At 38.7% G+C, this 24,646-nt stretch overlaps 1 protein-coding gene across 4 annotated transcripts in view; it reads left to right on the forward strand.

Annotated features, from left to right (window-relative positions):
* Positions 1-24,646, forward strand: part of SLC44A5 (solute carrier family 44 member 5) — a 418,726-nt gene that overhangs the window by 187,359 nt on the left and 206,721 nt on the right. Inside the window, exon 1 of one of the 4 annotated variants that reach the window (XM_017531572.2) lies at positions 21,383-21,417. The exons of 2 other annotated variants lie outside the window; for them this stretch is intronic. The gene's annotated coding sequence lies outside the window, so the exon portion shown is untranslated. Of the gene's footprint in view, positions 1-21,382; positions 21,418-24,646 lie in introns of those variants that run through there. One more of the 4 variants, XM_017531583.2, reaches the window with a different exon arrangement.

Below are 24,646 nucleotides of genomic sequence, written 5' to 3' on the forward strand. Positions count from 1 at the left end.
TTCATTATGGATTTAAGATTTTAGCCTTGGCTCTTTGGCTCTCTGCCTTTCTCTTTAGAACCGTTTCTTTAGCCTTTCTTACCCTTGCCCATAGATTGTCTTTCAAATATATGTTTCTAATCCTCATGTTTCCTCTGGATTCCAGACCCATGTATCCAACATCAACATGATGCATGATACTTGCATCTGGTGATCTCACTTATGTCCAGAAATAAATTATCATCAGCCTTCCAAACTCATTCCATGGCTACTGTTTCTTATGCCACTGGCTGGCACAACCATCTGGTTGGATATAGTTGTTTGGTCCAGTAACATAAACATATCATGAACTTCTCTTTCCCTTCCCCATAACTGTGGTTAAATTCTATATTAGTCTGTTTCACACTGCTAATAAAGACATATCTGAGACTGGGCAATTTACAAAAGACAGAGGTTCACTTGGACTTATAGTTCCATGTGGCTGAGGAAGCCTCACAATCATGGCAGAATGCAAGGAGGAGCAAGTCACATCTTAGATGGATGGCGGCAGGCACAGAGAGCTTGTGCAGAGAAACTCCCATTTTAAAAACCATCAGATCTCATGAGTCCCATTCACTATTACAAGAACAGCATGGGAAAGACCTGTCCCCATGATTCAATCATCTCTCACTGGGTCCTTCCACAATGTGTGGAAATTATGGGAGCTACAAGATCAGATTGGGGTAGGGACACAGAGCCAAACCATACCATTTTGGCTCTTCCCAAATCTCATAGCTTCACATTTCAAAACCAATCATTCCTTCCCAACAGTCCCCCAAAGTCTCAACTCATTTCAGCATTAACTCAAAAGTTTCACCGTCCAGTCCCATTTGAGACAAGGCAAGTTTCTTCTGCCAAGAGCCTGTAAAATCAAAGGCAAGTTAGTTACTTCCTAGATACAATGGAGGTACAGGCATTGGATACATAGTCATTCCAAATGGGAGAAACTCCCAAAACAAAGTGGTACAGATGCCATGCAAGTGCAGAATCCTGCAGGGTAGTCAAATCTTAAAGCTCCAAAATGATCTCTTTGACTCTGTGTCTCACATCCAAGTCACAATGATGCAAGAGGTGGGTTCCCATGGTCTTAGGTAGCTCTGCCTCTGTGGCTTTTCAGGGTGCAGCCTTCTTCCAGGCTGCTTTCATGGGCTGGTGTTGAGTGTCTGCAGCTTTTTCAGGCACATGGTGCAAGCTGTCGGTGGATCTATTATTCTGGGGTCTGGAGGATGGTAGCCCTCTTTCACAGGTCCACTACATGGTGCCCCAGTAGGGACTCTGTGTGGGGGCTCTAATCCTACATTTCCTTTTCACGCTGCCCTAGCAGAGGTTCTCCATGAGAGACCCACCCCTGCAGCAAACTTCTGCCTGGGCGTCTAGGCATTTCCATACATCTCTGAAATCTAGGCAGAGTTCCCAAACACCAATTCTTGACTTCTGTGCACTGGCAAGCTCAACGCCACTTGTATTCCTCAGAGGCTTGGGGCTTGCACCCTCTAAGCCACAGCCTGAGCTCTCTATTGGCCCCTTTCAGCCATGGCTAGAGCAGCTGGGACACAGGACAACAAGTCCCTAGGCTGCACACAGCAGGGGACCCTGCCCAAGAAACAACTTTTTCTTCCTAGGCCTCCAGGCCTGTGATAAGGGTAGGGGCTGCCATGAAGACCTCTGGCATGCCCTGGAAACATTTTTCCCATTGTCTCGGGGATTAACATTTGGCTCCCTGTTACTTATGCAACTCTACTCAGAAAATGGAATTCTCTTTTCTATTGCATTGTCAGGCTGCAGAGTTTCTGCTCTGATTCTCTTATAAAACTGGATGCCTTTAACAGCACCCAGGTCATATCTTGAATACTTTACTGCTTATAAATTTCTTCCACCAGATACTGTAAATCATCTCTCTCAAGTTAAAAGTTCCATAAATCTTTAGGGCAGGGACAAAATACCCCAGTCTCTTTGCCAAAACATAGCAAGAATCACCTTTACTCCAGTTCCCAACAAGTTTCTCATTTCCACCTGAGACCACTTCAGCCTGGATGTTATTGTCCGTATTGCTTATCAGCATTTTGGTCAAAGCCATTCAACAAATCTCTAGGAAGTTCCAAACTGTCCTACATTGTCCTGCTTCTTCAGAGCCGTCCAAACTGTTCTAACCTCTGCCTGTTACTCAGTTCCAAAGTTGCTTCCACATTTTTTGGGTATATTTTCAGCAGCACCCCAATCTACTGGTACCAATTTCTGTATTAGTCCATTTTCACACTGCTGATAAAAATACCTAGACTGGGAAGTTTACAAAAGAAAGAGGTTTAATTGTACTTAACAGTTTCACATGGCTGGGGAAGCCTCATAATCATAGCAGAAGATAAGGAAGAGCAAGTCGTGTCTTACATGGATGGCAGCAGGCAAAGATAACTTGTGCAAAGAAACTCCCATTTTTAAAATCATCAGATCTTGTGAATCCCATTCACTATCATGAGAACAGCATGGGAAAGACCCACCCCCATAATTCAATGATCTCCCAACAGGTCCCTCTCATAACATGAGGGAATTATGGGAGCTGCAAGATGAGATTTGGGAAACAGAGCCAAACTATAAGTGTTGAAAAACATGTACTTCCAATGAAGAGAACTTTCAAACAGGCTTTATGTGAGCAACATGGCTGTTTATTCACCTGGGTGCAGGTGGGCTAAAGTTGAAAAGGGCATTAGCAGAGGGCAGTGGGATAGGAGTTTGTTTTGTAGGTTTGGGTAGTTTTTTGGGGGTTGAGGGTGCTGCAGAGTAAGTTCAGTTACAGTGGTGGGGGGGTAGGGGCAAGGAGTATACATGACCACAAGTTCAGTTACAATGGCAGGTTTGGGTGAGAGGTATTTACATCATCATAAGAACAGTTAAGATGGCAGGGTTGGGTGAGAGGCTTGTCTGGGGAAGCTCCGCTGGGTGATCAGGGACAATGGTGAATGCAGGCAGGGGGTGGGAGACATTAGCCAAGGCAAGCAGGTCTTCAGACTTTCAGGCTCCAGGCTTGCGTATGGAGACCTGACAATATCAACTTACATCACTTTTACCCATCAAATGTCATTTGTGTTTATGTATTTCTCCCATCTCTACTGGCATTTCCTTATCCAAGATATAATCACCTCTCACCTAGAATACTGCTCTACTTACCTGACTGGTCTCTGTGCATTATCCTTATTTCCTTCCCATCATTCTCCACACCGCAGCCAAATTAGTCTTTGGAAAAAAATACATTTTTTTTATGCTTAGAACTCTTCAATAGCTTCCCACTGGTGTAACAGTAAAGATAAAAATTTTAGCCTACAAGGCCCCATATAAGGTCTTCTTACTATTGTTCCTGCCTTTTCTTTTCCACTGTCATTTTGGTTCTTTTTATTCTTTTCAATTATGCTAGACTTTTTATCAGATCCTTTAATATGCATTCTTTCTCCTTCCCCCTAGACTTCACATGTGCTGTTCCCTCTGCCTTGAACACTCATCCTCCTAACCTTTTGCCTATTTAACTCCTGCCTGTCCTTCCACACCTACAGCAAGCCTTCTTTGACTCACAAAGTCAAGTTTACTTGTTTTACATATTTATAGCACCTTATGCCTCTTTTTTGTGACACCTCAACACCACTTTAATTCAACAATTAATTGTGTAAATAGTTGGTTATGTCCTTTTTTTAAGGTCCGTGAGATCAGGACCTCTGTCTCTCTTATTTCTTACTAACTCTGGTGCCTAGCATAGTGTTTCTAAGAAAGTAGGTACTCTGTAAATATTTTGGAATAAAAATATCTTTGAAAGGTTTGCTGGTGTATCTCTGCCTTCACAAGAGGAAAAGATATATATATGTGTGTGTGTGTGTGTGTGTGTGTGTGTGTGTATGTGGATATATATATGTATATGTGTGTGTGTGTGTGTGTGCGCGTGTGTGTGTGTGTGTGTGTAAAGCCCTATGTGTTATAACAATTCAAACTTGATCTTGATCTTGACCAAGTCAATGATCAGGAGGAATCTGATTTAGGAAGGAGTAGTAGAAATCAAGGGCAATTAGGTAAAATATAGACATTTTGAGCACAGGATGTTTTTGTAAACTGTATGAGTTTAGGTTAAATGCAAGCAGGGCAAGAGAGTAATGACTCAAGATCTAGCTATGGAAGAAAAGAAACTGATAGAAAAATGGTGAAAAAATTAGGGCTTCTTTTTGATTGCTGGGCTCCGTTGTCCATATGCAAAATGGGTAGCATTAGAGATTGAACATAAGGAAGACAGTAAGGCAACAGACCAGGGAAGAAAAGCAAGACTGGCCACATATTGTGGAAAGTTAGGGAGAATATAGCTTTCACTTCATGTGGACTGCCTGGGACGCTGTTCATCCCTAGCCATATGGCAGTTTGGCATAGAGGAACAGAGTATTCTCAGAATTATCAGTGATTTCTTAAAACTGTGCCATTGGACCTGGGTAACATTAGCCCAAAGATATGTACGAAGTACTAGTGATTTAGTAAAATTCTAGACAATCATAAATAAATACATGAGATCCCAGATAATAGAAAAACTGATATCAAACTTTATAAATATTATAATACTGTAAATTCACAAATTAATTTTATTTATAACAAGGATACTAGCAAAAGTTCTCTTATGCTGGTCCTGTGGTTGGCCCAAGATTTTTAGATGTAAATAGTGACTTGTAAGAGAGGAAGAAAAGGACAGAATAGCAAACTCTAAATTATGCTTGTTTATGGATATGTTAAGTATTTGAATTGTTAATACAGAAGGCTCCTTTATCTTTGAGAAATGTATTCCAAGACCCCCATTGGATTCCTGAAATCATAGAGAGTACCAAAATCTACATATACTATATTTTTTTCTATATACACTCATGATAAAGTTTAATTCATAAATTAGGCACAGTTAGAGACTAACAATAACTAAATAGGACAATTATAATAACATAGCATAATAAAAGTTATGTGAATGTTGTCTGTCTTCCTCAAAATATCATATTGTACTATACTCATCCTTCTTTTTGTGTTGATGTGAGATAATTAAATGCCTACCTGATTACATAAAATGAGGCAAAGGGTGTTGGTATTGTGATGTAGCATTAGACTACTATTGACCTTCTGATGATATGTCAGAGGGAAGACCATCTGCTTTGAGTGATCCTGGATTATTCAGCCATGGTAGTGTCCATGGCTGGATGTCAGGAGAAGATGATGATGATGACTGAGTGTGTTGCACAGACAGTGTGGAGATGCTGGACAAAAGGATGATTCACATTCTGGGCTGGAAGGAGCAGGGCAGCATGAGGTTTTATCACACTACTCAGAACAGCATAAAATTTAAAAAAATGACTTTATTTTTGAAAATTTCTATTTAATATTTTTTAAACTCAGCTGATGACAGGTAACTTAAACTATAGAAAGCAAAACTGTGCATGAGAGAGAACTACTGTATGCATGTTGATACTAGAGAAGAAATTTTGGAAAGACACTTCCTGTTCATGGACTGCCTGGTGGAGACTTCTACTGCAGGTATAGAAAAGAAATTTTACTCCAAATGCACATTTTATTTAATAAGGTGTAGATGCCTGGTCTGCTATATAAGAGAAGGATTCTGATGTTAGGTATAGGCTCAAAGATTAGAGTGATATGATTAAAATGCTCGGAATGGGCCCAGGATGAAGTTATGGAAGCACTTGGTCACAAATTATTCCTCCTTGTAATATATTGTGATGGAATTTATCTCCCGCAGTCAAATAGCTGAAATCCATTCTTTTATTTATTCAACAAGAACATTTTATTTATTCAACAACAACCGCTTAGATGTGCCTGGCACTATGTTATATACTAGACATATAAAAATTAAAAAAGATACAGTCTTTGCACTTAAAAACAATTAGAAATAACAGTGTTATTACATTTAAGAAAATACTGTCTCTGCATGAAAAGTATTGTGAAGTGCTATATTTTCTTCCTATTTTTCTCTAATCAAATTCTACTGAATAAAATCTGCTTGGTTTAATTAGATACTGAAGGTAGACTAAAAACTGTCATTCTTAACTCATTTGGAATTCAAGGTGAAAGTTATTACAAAATTTATAAATCATGGCGAATTGTCATTCAGTAGAGAACACTGTTATCTATGGATATGGGCTACACTCAACTAACAGTTGTATTTTGGCATATACTCTAAACCTCCACAGCAAAACAACAACAACAAAAATCATTGTGCTTGGACAGTTGTTAAAGATGGAAAAATGATTCCAGGAAACAGAAGTCCTATTAAAAGCGTATCTGTGCATATAGAACAATCTCTCTCTATATATTTTCCTCTCCTTCTCCCATTAAGATTATCCCCAACCCCTACTCCAGGCATCCTGGAGTTTATTTTTCATTGAGGATCATGGTTTTGTTCATTTTGTGTTTGGTGATTGGACTCTGCTATGGGTTGATGACTGTGAAATAAAGAATCCCTCAATTTCCTCTTTTGTGACTGTTTATTCCTTTCCCTAACTCCAGTATATCAGATAGTTGATAGTTCATGCTCTTTCAACTTGCATGATATTTCTTCTTTTTATCTAATCTTTGGACTGAAGTATTGATATTTGTTTTGCTTCTGACCTTTAGGGGGAAACACAATTAGGCATTCTCCAAAGGAAAGTGAAAATATGTGAAGGTTACTTAACCTTCAAATGTCTCCTGAAGGCTGGAGAATTGACTAGTACGTTGACACTACACAAATTTTCATAGCCTACTTCATGGGCCATATTTAGCTTTTCTTGCCTCATTGGACTTGAGGCACCTCTCTTCCTCCTCAACTCTCTAAATATGATTAAATTGATACATGGAAATGAGTAGGGAATGCTGAATGCTGTTTTTTGTTGTTGTTGTTTTATTAATCTAATCTGCTCTCCAGTCCTGTGGACCTAGATAAAACTCTGAAATTGATTGTGCTTCCAACATTGAAAAATGGGGTACACCATTATGCCAGTAGTCCAGTTTGAATCCCCAAAGCTGCAAACTTCCACACTATACTTTGATCATTGTGTCTTTATTTTTTCCCGAAGTCTTATTATGAGTATACCCTATGCACTATCACTACCTCGAGATATGGTAAAATTCTCATTGTCACTGGACTGCAAACTATTCAAGGGCAGAGACAGGGTCTCACTATTTCTTTGTGGCCCTAGTGCTGCACTGTTAGCATAAAGCAGCTGCTCAAGAAATTTTGGGTGAATGAATGAAAACAATCCACATCTATTTTCACTTAAAATAGAAATAAATGTTATAAGCACTATTTCTACAAACTCCCTCCCCCAAAACAAATTTAAAAAATCAGTTGTATCAGTTTCTTACCAACTGTTGAGAACTATTTTCAAGCTTGTGATTCTATATGTGGCCATTAGATTCTATCTTCCGCCCAATTTCTACATTTCCTTTTCTCAGCTCCCCTGCCACACACCATTATGATATATTATAGAGGATGATACGGAAAGAGGCTGTACCTTTCTTTATTCAAAAGGCAGTTCTGAATCTGGACAAAGGAGATGATCTCCTAGAAACATGGGTTTACTTAAAATGACTTCACTTGAGATGATACTACATGGATCTTCTTCATTCAATGAACCCGTAGCCTTTTGTTGGGTATGGAGAGATTGGCTTTTATTTTTTTAATCACAAATGAAAAGATGCAATAGTATATGTTGAAACCCATGACTTGCCTTATAAATAGGCATGACAGGTAATTAGTTGCATGAAGAATTCAGAGATGGCATAATCGTGGCCAAATCTATCCTTTTCTTTACCTCCCTTGTCTGCCATCGATCATCTGATGCCACAACTTCTGCAGGAAATTTGTGCTTTATGTTTCTCTCCTTTGGGACATCTTTTACAATGTAGTTAATACATATATGGGCAAATTACCCAATTTCAGTCTGAAATGTGTAACATATATAACATATACTCTCTCTACAATCACACTATAGTACTGAAGACATACAGTAAGAGGATTTAAAAGTAAGATATATTGTATATGAATTATTGGAATAAGAACAAGTTAATTTTGAGAGCATTGGAAGGGAGGAACAGGTGAAAAATGTGAGCTGAGGAGTCCTGGAAAATGTATGCTTATGTCTAGTGGCAAAAGCTACTGGACAGTCAAGAGGACAATCTCTGAAACAACTTTGAGCCAAAGCTGCCTGGGGCATGATTCTTAAAGAGGAGCTGGGAGACTCCTGTCCTACATAATAATCAATGACCATTGTGTTTTTGGAAGGGACACCATTGGGTATATTTTGAGGTGCACATGTTTGCTTCATAGTTCAGGCTATTTCTTGAAATATCAATAATTTTGCAAATATTCTCAATTATTTTAAATAATACACAATTAAAATATATTTGTATTGTTTTCCTTCATTCAATCAAAACTCTCTAAATATTATTCTCTTTACCTACTATCTGAACTGAAGTATTGTAGGGCCATTTTCTGGCCCTTTCTCTGTTGCCTTTCTCTCTTTTTGAGCACTCAATCTGTTCTAACAGGGTGTCACTAGAAAGAGCAAGAACCTGTCTCTTCTGAATCAATCGCCTTTCTTTAAAAAAGAAGATAGATGCAAGGGGTATATGTGAAGGTTTGTTACATGGATATATTGACTAATTTTGGAGTTTGGGCCTCTATTAAACTCATCACTCAATACATTCTGGGGATGTAGTTACATATACATATACCTAGTTATGTATTCTGGGTACGAAAAGATGGGCTATATGAGAAGGACCCATGGACTTCCTACAGTGAACATAGCACCCAATAGGTTGTTTCTCAAACCTTGCCTCTATCTTTTAGAGTCTCTGGTGTCTATTGTTTTCATCTTCATGTCCATGTGTACTTATTGTTAAGCTTCCATTTATAAGCTAAAACACATGGTATTAATGTGTTAATTCTCTTAGGATAATGGCCTCCAGCTGCAACCATGTTGCTGCAAAGGATGTGATTTCCTTCCTTCTTATGGATGCATAGTTGAATCCTTTTATTTTCATCCACCTATTTTATTTTCATGTAGCGCCATCTTTCAGATCTTCTCTGCTCTATAAGGAAAGGCATTAACATTCGTCAAGTACATATGAAGTGACAGTACCTATGTAGTGAATATTTCTTATTTTTTAAAATTATACTTTGAGCTCTGGGATACATGAGCAGAACATGCAGGTTTGTTACATAGGTATACTCATGCCATGGTGGATTGCTGCACCCATCAACCCATGATCTACATTAGGTATTTCTCATAATGCTATCCCTCCCCTACTCCCCAAACCCTGACAGACCTGGGTGTGTGATGTTCCCCTCCCTGTGTCCATGTGTTCTCGTTGTTCACTTCCACTTATGAGTGAACATAAGTGGCTTTTTTATGGCTGCATAGTATTCCATGGAGTGTATGTGCCACATTTTCTTTATCTAGTCTATCATTGATGGGCATTTGGGTTGGTTCCAAGTCTTTGCTACTGCGAATAGTGCTGCAATAAACATACTTGTGCATGTGTCTTTATAGTAGAATGATTTATATTCTTTTGGGCATATACTCAGTAATGAGATTGCTGGGTCAAATGATAATTCTGGTTCTAGATCCTTGAGGAATTGCCACACTGTCTTTCACAATGGATGAACTAATTTGCACTTCCACTAACAGTGTTAAAGCGTTCCTGTTTCTCCACATCCTCTCCAGCATCTGTTGTTTCCTGACTTTTTAATGATTGACATTCTAACTGGCGTGAGATGATATCTCATTGTGGTTTTGATTTACATTTCTCTATTGACCAGTGATGATGAGCCTTTTTTCATATGCTAGTTGGCTGCATAAATGTCTTCTTTTAAGAAGTGTCTGTTCATATGCTCTGCCCACTTTTTGTTGGTGGTGTTTGTTTTTTTCTTGTAAGTTTGTTTAAGTTCCTTGTAGATTCTGGATATTAGCCTTTTGTCAGATGGATAGACTGCAAAAATGTTCTCCCATTCTGTGGATTGCCTGTTCACTCATGATAGTTTCTTTTGCTGTACAGAAGCCCTTTAGTTTAATTAGATCCTTTTGTCGATTTTAGTTTTTGTTGCCATTGCTTTTGATGTTTTAGTCATGAAGTCTTTACCCATGCCTATGTCCTGAATGGCATTGCCTAGATTTTCTTTTAGGGTTTTTATGGTTATACTTCTTAGGTTTAAGTCTTTATTCCATCCTGAGTTAATTTTTATATAAGGTGTAAGGAAGGGATCCAGTTTTAGCTTTCTGCACATGGCTAGCCAGTTTTCCCAACACTATTTATTAAATAGGGAATCCTTTCCTCTTTGCTTGTTTTTGTCAGGTTTGTCAAAGGTCAGATGGTTGTAGATTTGTGGTGTCATTTCTGAGGCCTCTGTTCAGTTCCATGGATCTATATATCTGCTTTGTTACTGGTACCATGCTGTTTTGGTATATAGTTTGAAGTATAGCTGGAAGTATAGTTTGAAATCAGGCAGCATGATGCCTCTGGCTTTGTTCTTTTTGCTTAGAATTGTCTTGGCTTTACAGGCTCTTTTTTGAATCCATATGAAATTTAAAGTAGTTTTTCCTAATTCTGTGAAGAAAGTCAATGGTAGTTTGATAGGGATAGCACTGAATCTATAAATTACTTTAGGCAGTATGGCCATTTTCACAATATTGATTCTTCCTATCCATGAGCATGGAATGTTTTTCCATTTGTTTGTGTCCTCTCTTATTTCCTTGAGCAGTGGTTTGTAGTTCTCCTTGAAGAGGTCCTTCACATCCCTTGTAAGTTGTATTCCTAGGTATTTTACTCTCTTTGTAGCAATTGTGAATGGGAGTTCACTCATTATTTGGCTCTCTGTTTTTCTATTATTGGTATATAGGAATGCTTGCGATTTTTGCACATTGATTTTGTATACTGAGACTTTGCTGAAGTTGCTTATCAACTTAAGGGAATTTTAGGCTGAGATGATGGGGTTTCTAAATATACAATTATGTCACCTGCAAATAGAGACAATTTGACTTTCTCTCTTCCTGTACGAATATGTTTTATTTCCTTCTCTTGCCTGATTGCCCTGGCCTGAACTTCCAACACTATGTTGAATAGGGGTGGTGAGAGAAGGCATCCTTGTCTTGTGCCAGTTTTCAAAGGGAATGCTTCCAGCTTTTGCCCTTTCAGTATGATACTGGCTGTGGGTTTGTCCTAAATAGCTCCTATTTTGAAATACATTCCATCAATACCTAGTTTATTGAGAGTTTTTTAGCATGAAGGGCTGTTGAATTTTGTCAAAGGTCTTTTCAGCATCTATTGGGATAATCATGTGGTTTTTGTCATTGGTTCGTTTATGCGATGGATTGCGTTTATAGATTTGTGGATGTTGAACCAGCCTTGCATCCCAGGGATGAAGCTGACTTGATCATGGTGGATAAACATTTTGATGCACTGCTGGGTTCATTTTGCCAGTATTTTATTGAGGATTTTCATCAGGGATATTGACCTTAAATTTTCTTTTTTGTTTTATCTCTGCCAGATTTTGGTATCAGGATGATACTGGCCTCATAAAATGAGTTAGAGAGGAGTCCCTCTTTTTCTAGTGTTTGAAATTGTTTCAGAAAGAATGGTACTAGCTCCTCTTAGTACTTCTGGTAGAATTTGGCTGTGAATCCATCTGGTCCTGGGATTTTTTTAGTTGGTAGGGTATTAATTACTCCCTCAATTTCAGAACTTTTTATAGGTCTATTCAGGAATTCAACTTCTTCCTGGTTTAGTCTTGAGAGGGTGTATGTGTCCAGGAATTTATTCATTTCTTCTAGATTTTCTAGTTTATTTGTGAAGAGGTGTTTCTAGTATTCTCTGATGTTAGTTGTATTTCTGTGGGATCAGTGGTGATATGCCCTTTATCATTTTTTATTGTGTCCATTTAATTCTTCTCTCTTTTCTTCTTTATTAGTCTGGCTAGTGGTCTATCCATTTTGTTACTCTTTTCAAAAAACCAGCTCCTGTATTCATTGATTTTTTTGAAGGGTTTTTCATGTCTCTATCTCCTTCAGTTCTGCTCTGATCTTATTTATGCCTTATCTTCTGCTAGCTTTTGAATTTTTTTCCTCTTGCTTCTCTAGTTTTTTAAATTGCGATGTTAGGGTGTCGATTTTAGATCTTTCCTGCTTTGTCCTGCAGGGATTTAGTACTGTAATTTCCCTTTAAACACTGCTTTAGTTGTGTCCCAGAGATTCTGGTATGTTGTGTCTTTGCTCTCATTTGTTTCAAAGAACTTATTTATTTTGTTATATACCCAGTAGTCATTTGGGAGCAGGTTGTTCAGTTTCCATGCAGTTGTACAGTTTTCAGTGAGTTTCTTAATCCTGAGTTCTAATTTGATTGCACTGTGGTCTGAGAGACTGTTATGATTTCTGTTCATTTGCATTTGCTGAGGAGTGTTTTACTTTCGATTATGTGGTCAATTTTAGAATAAGTGTGATGTGGTGCTGAGAAGAATGTATATTCTGTTGATTTGGAATGGAGAGTCCTGTAGATGTAAGTTAGGTCTGCTTGGTCCAGAGTTGAGTTCAAGTTCTGAATATCCTTGTAATTTTCCATCTTGGTTATCTGTCTAATATTGACAGAGGGGTGTTAAAGTCTCTCACTATTATTGTTTGGGAGTCTGTCTCTTTGTAGCATTCTCAGAACTTGCTTTTTGAATCTGTATGCTCCTGTATTGTGTGCATATGTATTTAAGATAGTTAGCTCCTCTTGTTGCATTGATCCCTTTACCAGTACATAATCTCCTTTGTCTCTTTTGGTCTTTGTTGGTTTAAAGTCTGTTTTATCAGAGACTAGGATTGCAAACCCTGTGTTTTTTTGCTTTCAATTTTCCTGATAAATCTTCCTCCATCCCTTTATTTTGAGCCTATGTGTGTCTTTGCACATGAGGTGTGTCTCCTGAATACAACACACTGATGAGTCTTGGCTCTTTATCGAATTTGCCAGTCTGTCTCATTTAATTGGGGCATTTAGCCCATTTACATTTAAGGTTAATTTTGTTTTGTGTAAATTTGATTCTGTCATTATGATGCTAACTGGTTATTTTGCCTGTTAGTTGATGCAGTTTCTTCATATTGTCAATGGTCTTTACAATTTGGTATGTTTTTGCCATGGCTGGAACAGGTTTTTCCTTTCCGTATTTAGTGCTTCCTTCGGGAACTCTTGTAAGGCAGGCCTGGTGGTGACAAAAATCCCTCAGCATTTGCTCTTCTGTAAAAGATTTTATTTCTCCTTTGCTTATAGAGCTTAGTGTTCCTGGATATGAAATTCTAGGTTGAAAATTATTTTCTTTAAGAATGTTGAATATTGGCTCCCATCTCTTCTGGCTTATAGAGTTTCTGTCGAGAGATCTGCTGTTAGTCTGATGGGCTACCCTTTGTGCACAACCCGACCTTTCTCTTTGGCTGCCCTTAACATTTTTTCCTTCATTTCAACCTTGCTGAATGTGACAATTATGTGTCTTGGTGTTGCTCATCTCGAGGAGTGTCTTAGTGGTGTTCTTTGTATTTCCTGAATTTGAATGTTGGCCTATCTTGCTAGGTTGGGGAAGTTCTCCTGGATAATACCCTGAAGAGTGTTTTCCAACTTGGTTCCAATCCCCCTGTCACTTTCAGATATACCAATTAAACATAGGTTTGGACTTTTCACATAGTCTCATATTTCTTGGAGGCTTTGTTTGTTCCTTTTTGTTTATTTTTTCTAATCTTATCTTCATGCTTTATTAAGTTGATCTTCACTCTCTGATATCCTTTCTTCCATTTGATCAATTTGGCTATTGATACTTGTGTATGCTTCACAAAGTTCTCATGCTGGTTTTTTAGCTCCATTGGGTCACTTATATTCTTCTCTAAGCTGGTTATTCTAGTTATCAATTCCTCTAATCTTTTTTCAAGGTTCTTAGCTTCTTTGCATTGGGTTAGAACATGCTCCTTCAGCTCATAGGAGTTTTTTATTAATTACCTTTTAAAGCCTACTTCTGTCAGTTTGTCAAACTCATTCTCCATCTAGTTTTGTTCCCTTGCTGGCAAAGAGTTGTGATCCTTTGCAGGAGAAGAGGCGTTCTGGTTTTTGGAATTTTCAGCATTTTTGCATTGGTTTTTCATCATCTTCTGGGATTTATCTATCTTTGGTCTTTGATGTTGGTGATCTTCATATGGGGTTTTCATGTGGACATCTTTTTGTTGATGTTGATGCTCTTCCTTTCTGTGTGTTAGTTTTTCTTCTAACAGCCAGGCTTCTCTGCTGCAGGTCTGCTGAAGGTCCACTCTAGACCCTGTTTGCCTGGTTATCACCAGCGGAGGCTATAAAACAGCAAAGATGTCTGCCTGTTACTTCCTTTGGAAGCTTCATCACAGAAGAGAACTCCCCAGTTGCCAGCTGGAGCTCTCCTGTACGAGGTGTCTATCAACCCCTGCTGTGAGGTATCTCCCAGTCAGGAGGCACAATGATCAGGGACCCACTTGAGGAGGCAGAGTCTGTCCCTTAGCAGAGCCTGGGCACTGTGCTGGGAGATCCACTGCTCTCTTCAGAGCTGGCAGGCAGGAACATTTAAGTCTGCTGAAGCTGAGCCCACAGCCACCCTTTTCCCCATGTGCTCTGTCCCAGGGACATAAGAGTTTAATCTATATGCCCCTGACTGGGGCTGCTACCACTCTAGAAAGGAGGAATCTAGAGAGAAGCAGTCTGGCTACAGTGGCTTTTCTGAACTTTGGTAGGCTGCACTTAAGGCAGTCTGGCTACAGTGGCTTTGCTGAACTGTGGTAGGCTCCACTTAATTCAAACTTCCCAGTGGCTTTGTTTACATTGTGAGGGGAAAACTGCCTACTCAAGGCTCAGTAATGGCAGATGCCCCTCCCCCAACCAACGTAGACCATCCCAGTTCAACTTCACACTGCCGTGCTGGCAGGGAGAATTTCAAGCCAGTGTATCTTAGCTTACTGGACTCTGTGGGGGTGGGATATGCTGAGCTAGACCACTTGGCTCCCTGGCTTCAGCCCTCTTTCCAGGGGAGTGAACAGTTCTGTCTCGCTGGTGTTCCAGGTGCCACTGGGGTATGACAAAAAAAACTCTTGCAGGTAGCTTGATGTCTGCCCAAACAGCCACCAAGTTTTGTGCTTGAAGCCTAGGGCCCTGCTGGTATAGGCACCTGAAGGAATCTCCTGGTTTCTGGGTTGCAAAGACTGTGGTAAAATCATAGTATCTGGGCCACAATGCACAGTTCCTCACGGCACAGTCCCTCACGGCTTACATGTTGAGGGGAGGGAGTTCCCCAACCCCCTTTGCTTCCTGGATGACGCAACGCCTCACCCTGCTTTGGCTCACCCTCTATGGGCTGCACCCACTTCTAACCGGTCCCAATAAGATGGGCTGGTTACCTCAGTTGGAAATGCAGAAATCGCCTGCCTTCTGCATTGATCTCACTGTGTGCTGCAGACTGGAGCTATTCCTATTCAGCCATCTTGCCAGCCACCTCCTGTAGTGAACATTTCAAATGTCCTCTATTTCTTACAACAACCCTGTGAAAGACCTACATACCATTTTACAGAGGAGGAGACAGACTCAGTATCCTTCTTTGCCCCAAAACCTAGGGAGTGAGAGGCAGTATTGGGCCAGGTGTCTTGGACTCCCCTGTGGCTATACAGAAAACAGAACATTATCTTATCTGTCCAAAATGTATTTTTTTCAGGCTATGAGTTTTCAAAGCCTTTACATTTCAAAACACACACACTATATCTAATTACCAAAATGTTGTGTTCAACTTCCCCTACCCTGTAACCATTCTATAGATTTATGATTTTGTAGATTTTGACCATCTTAACTATCATCTTTCTTCTCTCTGCATCAGGTGCTTCATGTGTGGATCACATTTTTTGGCTCTTTCTGTTGCTTTTCTCTGGGCCATCTCTAACTCCACTACATTTTTCTTGCAGTTTTTTCTGCTAGAATTGCAAAACTGGTTACTGATGCACGGGATAATGAGTTTTGTTTTGTTTCCAGTGCCCAGTCATGATGCTCAGACTACTGTTACTTTTTGGACTCAGTAGCAACTTTTTTTTTTTTTTTTTTTTTTTTTTTTTTTTTTAGAACACAGAAGGGTACAGTTGATACTCAGCAACCTCATGTCCACTTCAAACCTCAGTGCTGCAGTATATATGTTTAGAAGGGTATCTATCTAGTTGGAGAGCAGCTGAGACCTTCTATATGGCAATCAAATGTGTCCATTGTCCTCCCCATCCCACTTCTCTAGCCCCAGCTCACACCACTCAGCCCCTCGCCCAGTGTCCTCCAGCCACACGTTGCCCTTGTTTCAGTTCCTCATAGCTGCCAAGCTCCTTCCCACCATAGGATCTTTGCACATGCTTGCCCTTTGCTGAGGCTGCCAATCATCTTGTGAGCTCTTACTCATCCTTTAAATTCCGGATTAAATGCTGTCTTCACACCTTGTACTTATTCTTCACAGCACCTATCATGTAACATTTGCAAGCAAATAATGATTGATATGTTTATTTGCTTAAGACCTAGCATCCTGATGCATTATAAACAACTCGATGAGGATGGAGATTCTCTTGTTCACCTATGTAGTCCCAGTGCCCAGCATAGTATTTGATATCCAGTTACAGGTCAGTAAATGTTTCCTAAATGAGGGAATAAATTAAAGGAAGGAAATAATAAGCCTCTGGACATGGTTGTACTCTTACCCTGGTTCCATTTCTTGCCCTAAGTAGTGAGTTTATAACCAGCCTCTTTCTCAGATGTTGCAGACTTGACATCAGCTCTCTCTTGGACTTCCAGACTTCAGGGCTCTATAGCAAAAGCCAGTGAGTAGAATGAAGGTGGAAGCCAGAACAGATTAGGAAATGAAGCCAGCTTCAGAGGCTCACCTTACAAGAGCAGTTGCCTTGTCCATTGCAGTATAAAAGGCATGCCAAGATCAGGCATAGTTTGGACAGACAGCAGCGATCACAAAGAATCCAACTTGGCAGGCAGGGCATAGAAGTGGCAGTCCTTGCCATGAAAAGATGCTGGAAATTCAGATAAATGGCAGCATCATGGCTCTGAGCTTTCTCTATATTTACAGACATAGTTAAGTCTGTAAATATAGAGACTTAACTATATTTACAGAGTTGGAGTTCTAAGAGTGGGATTCAGTCTTCAGGGTTGGCAGAAGTGAGGTAGGACCTCAGGCCAAAGCCAAGCAGGTGGGCTCAGGAAAGGGGAATGGAGCCCTGGGCAAAGCAACTCAGGCAAAAGCCCAGATTCTCACTCTGATGAATCCAACACAGAGGGTGAGAGCAAGCTGCTGACAGTGACAAGAATGCTAGAGCAATTCAAATGTTAAATGAGTGCAGGGACTCATCCTTGGCACCTGAAACCCAAAGAGTGAATAAAAGTTAAAGTCATTCTTAAAAACGTACCATCTCTGGGTTTGATTCTTGAAAATTCTACCTACTAGTTATGTATTCTGGGTATTAAAAAATGGGCTTTGTTAGAAGGACCCATACACTTCCATTTAAAAACAATTATTTTTAATTAAAATAATTTTTATTACTATAAGAGCAGGTTTTATAAAATTACAGATTCAGGGGTACATATGCAGGTTTGTTATGTGAGTATATTGCTTAACACTGGGGTTCGGACTTCTATGGAACCCATCATCCAGATAGTGAACATAGTACCTAATATGTTGTTTTTCAACCCTTGTATCCATATCCTTTCCTCTCCTTTCTTAGAGTCCTCAGTGTCTATTGTTTTCACCTTTATGTCCATATGTTCACTTTGTTTAGCTCCCACTTGTAAGTGAGAAAATGCGGTGCTTAATTTTCTGTTTCTGTGCTGATTCACTTTGGAAAATGGCCCCTGGCTTCACCCATGTTGCTGCAAAGGACATGATTTCATTCTTTTTAACAGCTGCATCGTATTCCATGTGGTATGTGTACCACATTTTCTTTATCCTACTGTTGTTGAACACTTAGGTTGATTCAATAACTTTTGTATTATGAAGAGTTCTGCAATAAACATGACTGCAGGTATCTTTTTTGTAAAATGATCTGTAGATTGCTTATAAAAGCAATTTTACATGCATTACAGAAAGTCAAAACATTGAAGTTAAATTTAACAAAATGAAGCAACATATTTTAATCACCACTGATATAATCTTATTATATTTCCTTCCAGATATACAATTTTTGTACAATAATGAGATTTTGTATTGTGTGCTTTTTGTTAGCTTTTTTTCTGTTAAGAGTTTCCATCTTTCCAATATAATAAATGTTAAAATTAGCTAATATTCATTCTATATTCAGATTGCCCCAATTGTCTTCTTTCACTGTCTTTACAGCATTCCACCCAAATCAGGATCTAATCCAGGCCCAGACCTTGCATCTAGTGGTTATGCCCCTGAAGTCTCTTTTGATTCGCACATTCCCTTTTTCCTCTGATACTGACCTGCTGCCCTGCAGAATATCTCACTTTCTGGATTTGTTTAGTTCCTTTTCAGTGATGTCATTTAGTTTATTTATCTTCTTTATTGCCTATGTGTAGGTTAGATTAAATCTAAATAATTGGTGGTGGCTTCTATTGAATATTTTCAGCCAGAATACATCCTAGCTAGGTATGCCATATAAACTCTATTGCCTCAATCAGGAGAAACATCTAGTTGATCCATCATTAGGGATGCTATGCTTGATTATGGGTCTAGAGTCTTGCTTCTTTTTAATAGGATCTCAGGCTGACACAATAGGAACATGACTCTCACATCAATGAGTTCCACTCATTGTTACCCCCTCCTCCACCACCATCTCCTACCAGTCCTCATTCCCCTGAACAGACCTTCCAAGCAAGAAAGACAAAAGGGAATAAAGTATAGTAAAAGGCCCAGCAATAAAACTGGAAAGTTTAAGTCTTTTGGCTCTTAGTCTGAAACTTCATTCTAAATTTACTATACTCGATATAAGCAGGCAGGGTCCATGTCCACATTAGATTTCAGTCTTCCCAGCTGTTGTCGGGGTCAAAATAGCATGGCTTTGGTATCTTATGCAGACACCACAAGGCAGCCTGCATAAGATACGAATGTTCTCCCAAACAACTTTTGAAAAAAACATAAGCTGATACAGAAAGCAGATTCAACCATCTTGTAAACTGATCACACCAAAATATGAACTTTGCTTTTTTTGACTCATTATGCAAAATTGAGAAAGAGGAGTCACAACTATACTGTGTGGAATTTAGCCTGGGAGATGAAGACCACCTAGATCCTGCTTTCTTTCTTTGCTTTGTTTGTTCCTTAACCAATGACAAGATACAACCTTGGTCAAATATTTTCACCATCTTAGTTTCAGTTTTCATATCTGTAACATGGGGTATATGACACAGTGTACAGTTGTCATGAGGATTTAACTACATCTGTGAAGCACCTACATTATAGTAACTCCCAGTTCCCTTCTCCTCTCATTGGCAGAGACTGAGATTACTGATATGCTTCCCGCCATGCCCAGCACTGGTTCCAAGTGGGACTGGGTCTGCAGGTGGCATTTACTAGTATATATAGCAGAGAAAGCTGGAGAAAATTGGAGTAGAGGGATGGAGGCAGAGGCTGACCACTGTTATTATATAAGCTAAAATTTTATTAGAAGTGTATGATATAAAAAATGTGCTATGACATATAACCTTTTAAGATAACCATGGACCTCGAATTTTGTTGTTGTTGTTTTTTAATGTATTTGGGACATTAAAGGCAAATTCAGTCATTTAGGGCCCAGGACCAGGAATAAAGTCATCTGTATTGGATCTTGACATCTTATTATACCTCTCAGGCACCAATACTTGCTCATACACACTATTTTAACAAAATCAATGAGAGATGTCCATTTTATGATATTTTAGGCACTTCATTTAGCTTTTCAAGTGGTAAGTCTGAAACCTATATGTCCCTAATAATGCTTACAGTCCTAATGAACGTGGGCCACCATTGCTAGTTTTAAAGGTATGTGTTTGTTGGTGGGGAATATCCACACCTCCAATTAACATTTGGAATGTAAATAACATTACAAACATTGTGAATAATCTTTATTTTTCTGATACATTTGATATTACTGAAGGCTAGTAGTTGTATTGATTATAATTGGACTCTGGGGCACACAGACCTAAGTTTGAATTCCAGGTTCCCCACTTACTAGCAGTGTGACTTTAAACAAAGTTTAGACCCAAAAGTTCACCTTGCCTCTGGGAATCTTGGCTTCTCATTTTTAGAAAAGAACTGATTATTGTAACTACTGCAAGGCTTGTGGTGAATATTAAATGAGAGATAGCATAAATGAAACATGGCATCTGGTGCATAGTAAGTATTCAAAAGTTGGTTGCTATTTTAATTATCATTATTATTTTTCCCAAGGGAACACAATTTACAAATGTTCCTTTTCCCTGGAATCTTTATCCCAACTCTGATTCTCAATGATTTACTACTGTTAGTCCAATTGGTGAGAAATCAGTGGGGAGACCAAGCATTGTAATTTCTGCCCATGAGGTCTATAGAGGGAATTCTTTTCAATAGCTCTAATTAATGAGTTGGCAAGTCTGATAAAGCACCAGAGAATGGGGAGAGAAAGGGGTGTTCATAGAAAGTGTTAGTGTTTTTGTTTAACGTATGTGACACTTGAAGCATTAGGATGCCGTCATTGTTCATTACGGCACGTGCCACCTCCCCACTCCCCAAAATTACCATAACTTGTACCTTCCAAATTGAATAGAGTCATTCATAGTTATCACAAGGGAGCTTCTGTTAAAGCTAAAGGCCACACGTAATGTGATTACAGTGGGACTGCTGGATTCAAAATATCTCTCTTTTCCCTAGTCTACACTGACTATTCTGCATGTAATAAAGGGTATTTAATGCATATTAAGTTTTTCATAACTAATGTGTCTTCTGAAGTTTAAGCAGGTACAGAAAGTGAAAGTAAACATAATGCCTCTTTTCTTGGTAATGAATTTTTCAAGTCTGTACATATCACCTACATTGTACAAGTCACAGATGCAAATGGAAGAATTAACAGCTTTATTTTAACATCCCCAAATCTCTTAACTCCAGCACCTTTATGAATTATTATGTTTTTTGGTAACTTCTTAAGAATAAATGCTCATTATTGGTGGCTTTGTGTATAAAGAATTAATTCAACCAGTCCAACTGCCCTTATGTTATTCTGTGTGTTGCTCTAAAGACTAAGATTTTTTTAGGTTAGGGAGAGATGTGTATAGAGCCTCAGAGTCATCAATCCCTACAAATGTTTTTTTGCCTTTTCTGCTTTTTCCTAGAAGAACCAGCAGACACCCCCTCTGAGGAAGAGGACTTTGGTAAGTTATAGTCTGAGTATTAAGTGCTAAGAATCTTTCATGACAGTCTGTCTATTGAGACATATGGGATTCTTTTAAAATCTAGGAATACCTAAATATTTGGTTGATAAAGAATAATTGCTGACTGAAGCTCTTTTGGATCCTTCTTTCAACTGTCTGGTTTCTCTTTCCTGAAAGAGTTCCCTCTTTTTGGAGTTGTAAATGAATTTCCCAGGAAAAACATCATGCAGCTACTGATGTTTTGTTACCCCAGCTCACCCCACACATCTTGTCTTCTTTCCCTCCTTTCAGCCCAGTTTGTGACTTTGACATATGTGAGTCTTGTTCAAATCTCTTTCCAATAAAGACCTTCACTCTCCAGCTTTCATGACACCCTGAGTGTATTATTCAGTCTTCTTTTTCTGATAGCCAGCTCTCTCCTTAGCCCCATAGAGTTGAGCCTTGCTACTCAAAGTGTGGTCCGTAGACCAGCAGCGTGAGTAGGACCTGGGAGTTAGAAATGCAGCATCTCAAGTCCCACCCCAGACTTACTGAATCAGAATCTGTACCTTCAGAAGATTCTCAGGTGATTCATGTGCACATAAACATTTCAGCAGCACTGGCTTCAAGAATTTCTCTTCCTTTGTGCAATCTCATTGCCCCTGAGATATACAAATAAGTACTTTTATTTTGTGACTTCCAACATTACTTTGATCCCCAACCCTCAATTAAAAATATTATTATATATGTGATGAGAATGTTAAGTCTATGAGTGATTTTAAAGTATGCAATACATTATTATAAACTGTGATCACCATAGCGAGGTGATGGATATGTCAATCAGCTTAACTTAATCTTTCTACAATGTATACATAGAGCAAGACATCACACTGTACCCCATAAAGATACACAATTATTGTTTGTCGATTCAATAAATAAACGTAAGAAAATATCCTACATGTACTTCCCTGCCTCTGTTCTCAAAACCCATTTATTGACTCTCATATATTTTAATTTTACCTACTTGGATGCTGCTGTTTGTTCTCAGATAGCATTTTACAGTTTCAAAATTCCTTCATATAGATGTTGTTATTTAATCATATATGATCATGTAAGGTAGAAAGGTAGGTAATGTAATCTTTTGTAGAGGTTGTTTTGTAAATGTCCATTTGTAATTTTCTAATCTTAGGGATTGATATAAAAAGGTAAAAAATGCGTCAGCAGATTTATTTTCTTACTCTAAAACAGAGTAGAAGTCAAGTGCCTTCGGAAATCTGAATTATTCTGCTTCAAAATGTATCACGGATCAATATAATGTTTTTTTGCTCAGTATGATCTGAATTATGTTTTTATTCATATACCTCGTCTTCTCACTTAGAATAAAGTAATTAGGCCTAAAATAAAATCCTTATCTTTCTGACAAGGTTTTTGAGATAAATGAGCCAATGAGGAAAAAACACTCCACTTCTGATATAAAGTAGCCTAAGGAGAGAAGTACCACTGAATGCTGCTTCTGCTTGGATGGACAGAAGTAAAAGAAAGAGAAAAAGTTCAACATAGGATATTGTACTATGCCACTTCCATTCTCCCAGAGAAGGCAGTAATGGGATAACTCTGCTGAGTCATGCCCCAGGAGGAACTGTTAGTTTTGCAGCCACTAAAAGTACATCTTAGCAGAGGGAAACACTCTCAGATCCTGAGATCTGAGGTGAACTCCGTAATCAGGGGTGAGTGGGTAAACAGGCCTGGCATTTCGATTGGGTGGATGATGCCATTTTTGTCTTTTCTTTTTGGTTCATTCACTTCACATTTATACTTCTTTTTAAGAGCCTGGTGTTAAAGAAAGCTTAACTGTGCTAACAATGTGGGTAAGCTGGGGAGAATTGGAGTATTATTGAGGCTAACCCATAGGAAACATTCTTCAACAGCCTTCTATGCCAAAGAAGCTGAGGCCCAGAAAAGCCAGTGGCTTGTTCCCATGTGCTCCACCTCCTCTTCTGTTACACGGAAGGGTTGTCCTCATCCTTTCCAAGGCTCATAGTACCTCTATCAGCGCTGCCTCTTCAAAGACTGTGCTCTTGCAATTATCCCCTCTCTCTCTTGCTTAAATGAAATGTGCCTTAATACAGCTGTGTGAAACTTATTTTTAAAAAATGTTCAATTAACCCTCTCATCATGCTAAAACTCAAAAGAACTGTTTGTTGGCACTAACTCCGCTTTTCTCCCATTCTCTCATAAACCCACTCCAACTGGAATTGTATCTGCATTAATTCATGAAACAGTTTCTTATCATTTCCATAGACCTGTATCTTTCTCTTCCATTACAGAATTCTCTTCTTTGCCCTACCGTCTCTCAGCAGCATTTAGCATGGTCAGCCACTCTTATTTTTTAAACATTTTCTTCTGCTTCCATGATATCACAATTTCCAGGATTTCCTCCTGTCTCTGATCTCTCCTCCTTTGCACAATTGCTCACACTTAAAAAGTCTGGGTGTTGGAGAGTGCCCAGGATGCATTTTCTCTGACTTTCCTAATTAATTTTATCTGATACCATAGTTTTAAATAACATGAATGTGCTGTTAAGTCCTAGATTTACATCTCTAGCCCTGATTGTTCTTTCTTGCCCTGGACTTATTTATTCAACTTTATATCCCACCAAATCTGCTCTTGTTTCTATCTTCCTTTCTCTAATAAGGGTGTCACCTCTCACCATCTCCAGTAAATTGCTTCATTCAAACCACTGTTCTTTCTCAGTCAGATACCTACCATAACCTCCTAACTCATTTTTATCTTTAGCTCTTGACCTATTCTGGTCTATTCTCCACAATATAATCAGATGAATATGTTTATAATTACGGTTCCTATTTTCAAAATCAAGTAGTGAAGTGAGCAAATAAATAACCAGCTGCTATTTAAAATGCTCAAAGAACAATACTAATGACTTAATATTACTTTTTTCATTTATTATATTTTATCTAATATATAGTACATAAATATCAAACCACAAGAACAAATATATTAGCCTAATATGCAGTGTGCCATTTTAGATATTGGCTATTTTGACCCCACCAGTTGCATTCTGACATGTCAAAATTTTTATTTATGGTTATAAAAATATAACCAAACATAAAAATGTGTTACTTTAGAGTATACAAGATAAAGAACAGACAGTTTTTGATTCTTTGTAATAATATAAAACATGATTACATTGTTGTATGTATATATATATGTGTATATATATATATATATA

This window comes from Cebus imitator, unplaced genomic scaffold, assembly GCF_001604975.1.
Source record: "Cebus imitator isolate Cc_AM_T3 unplaced genomic scaffold, Cebus_imitator-1.0 Scaffold3, whole genome shotgun sequence".
NCBI lineage: Eukaryota > Metazoa > Chordata > Mammalia > Primates > Cebidae > Cebus > Cebus imitator.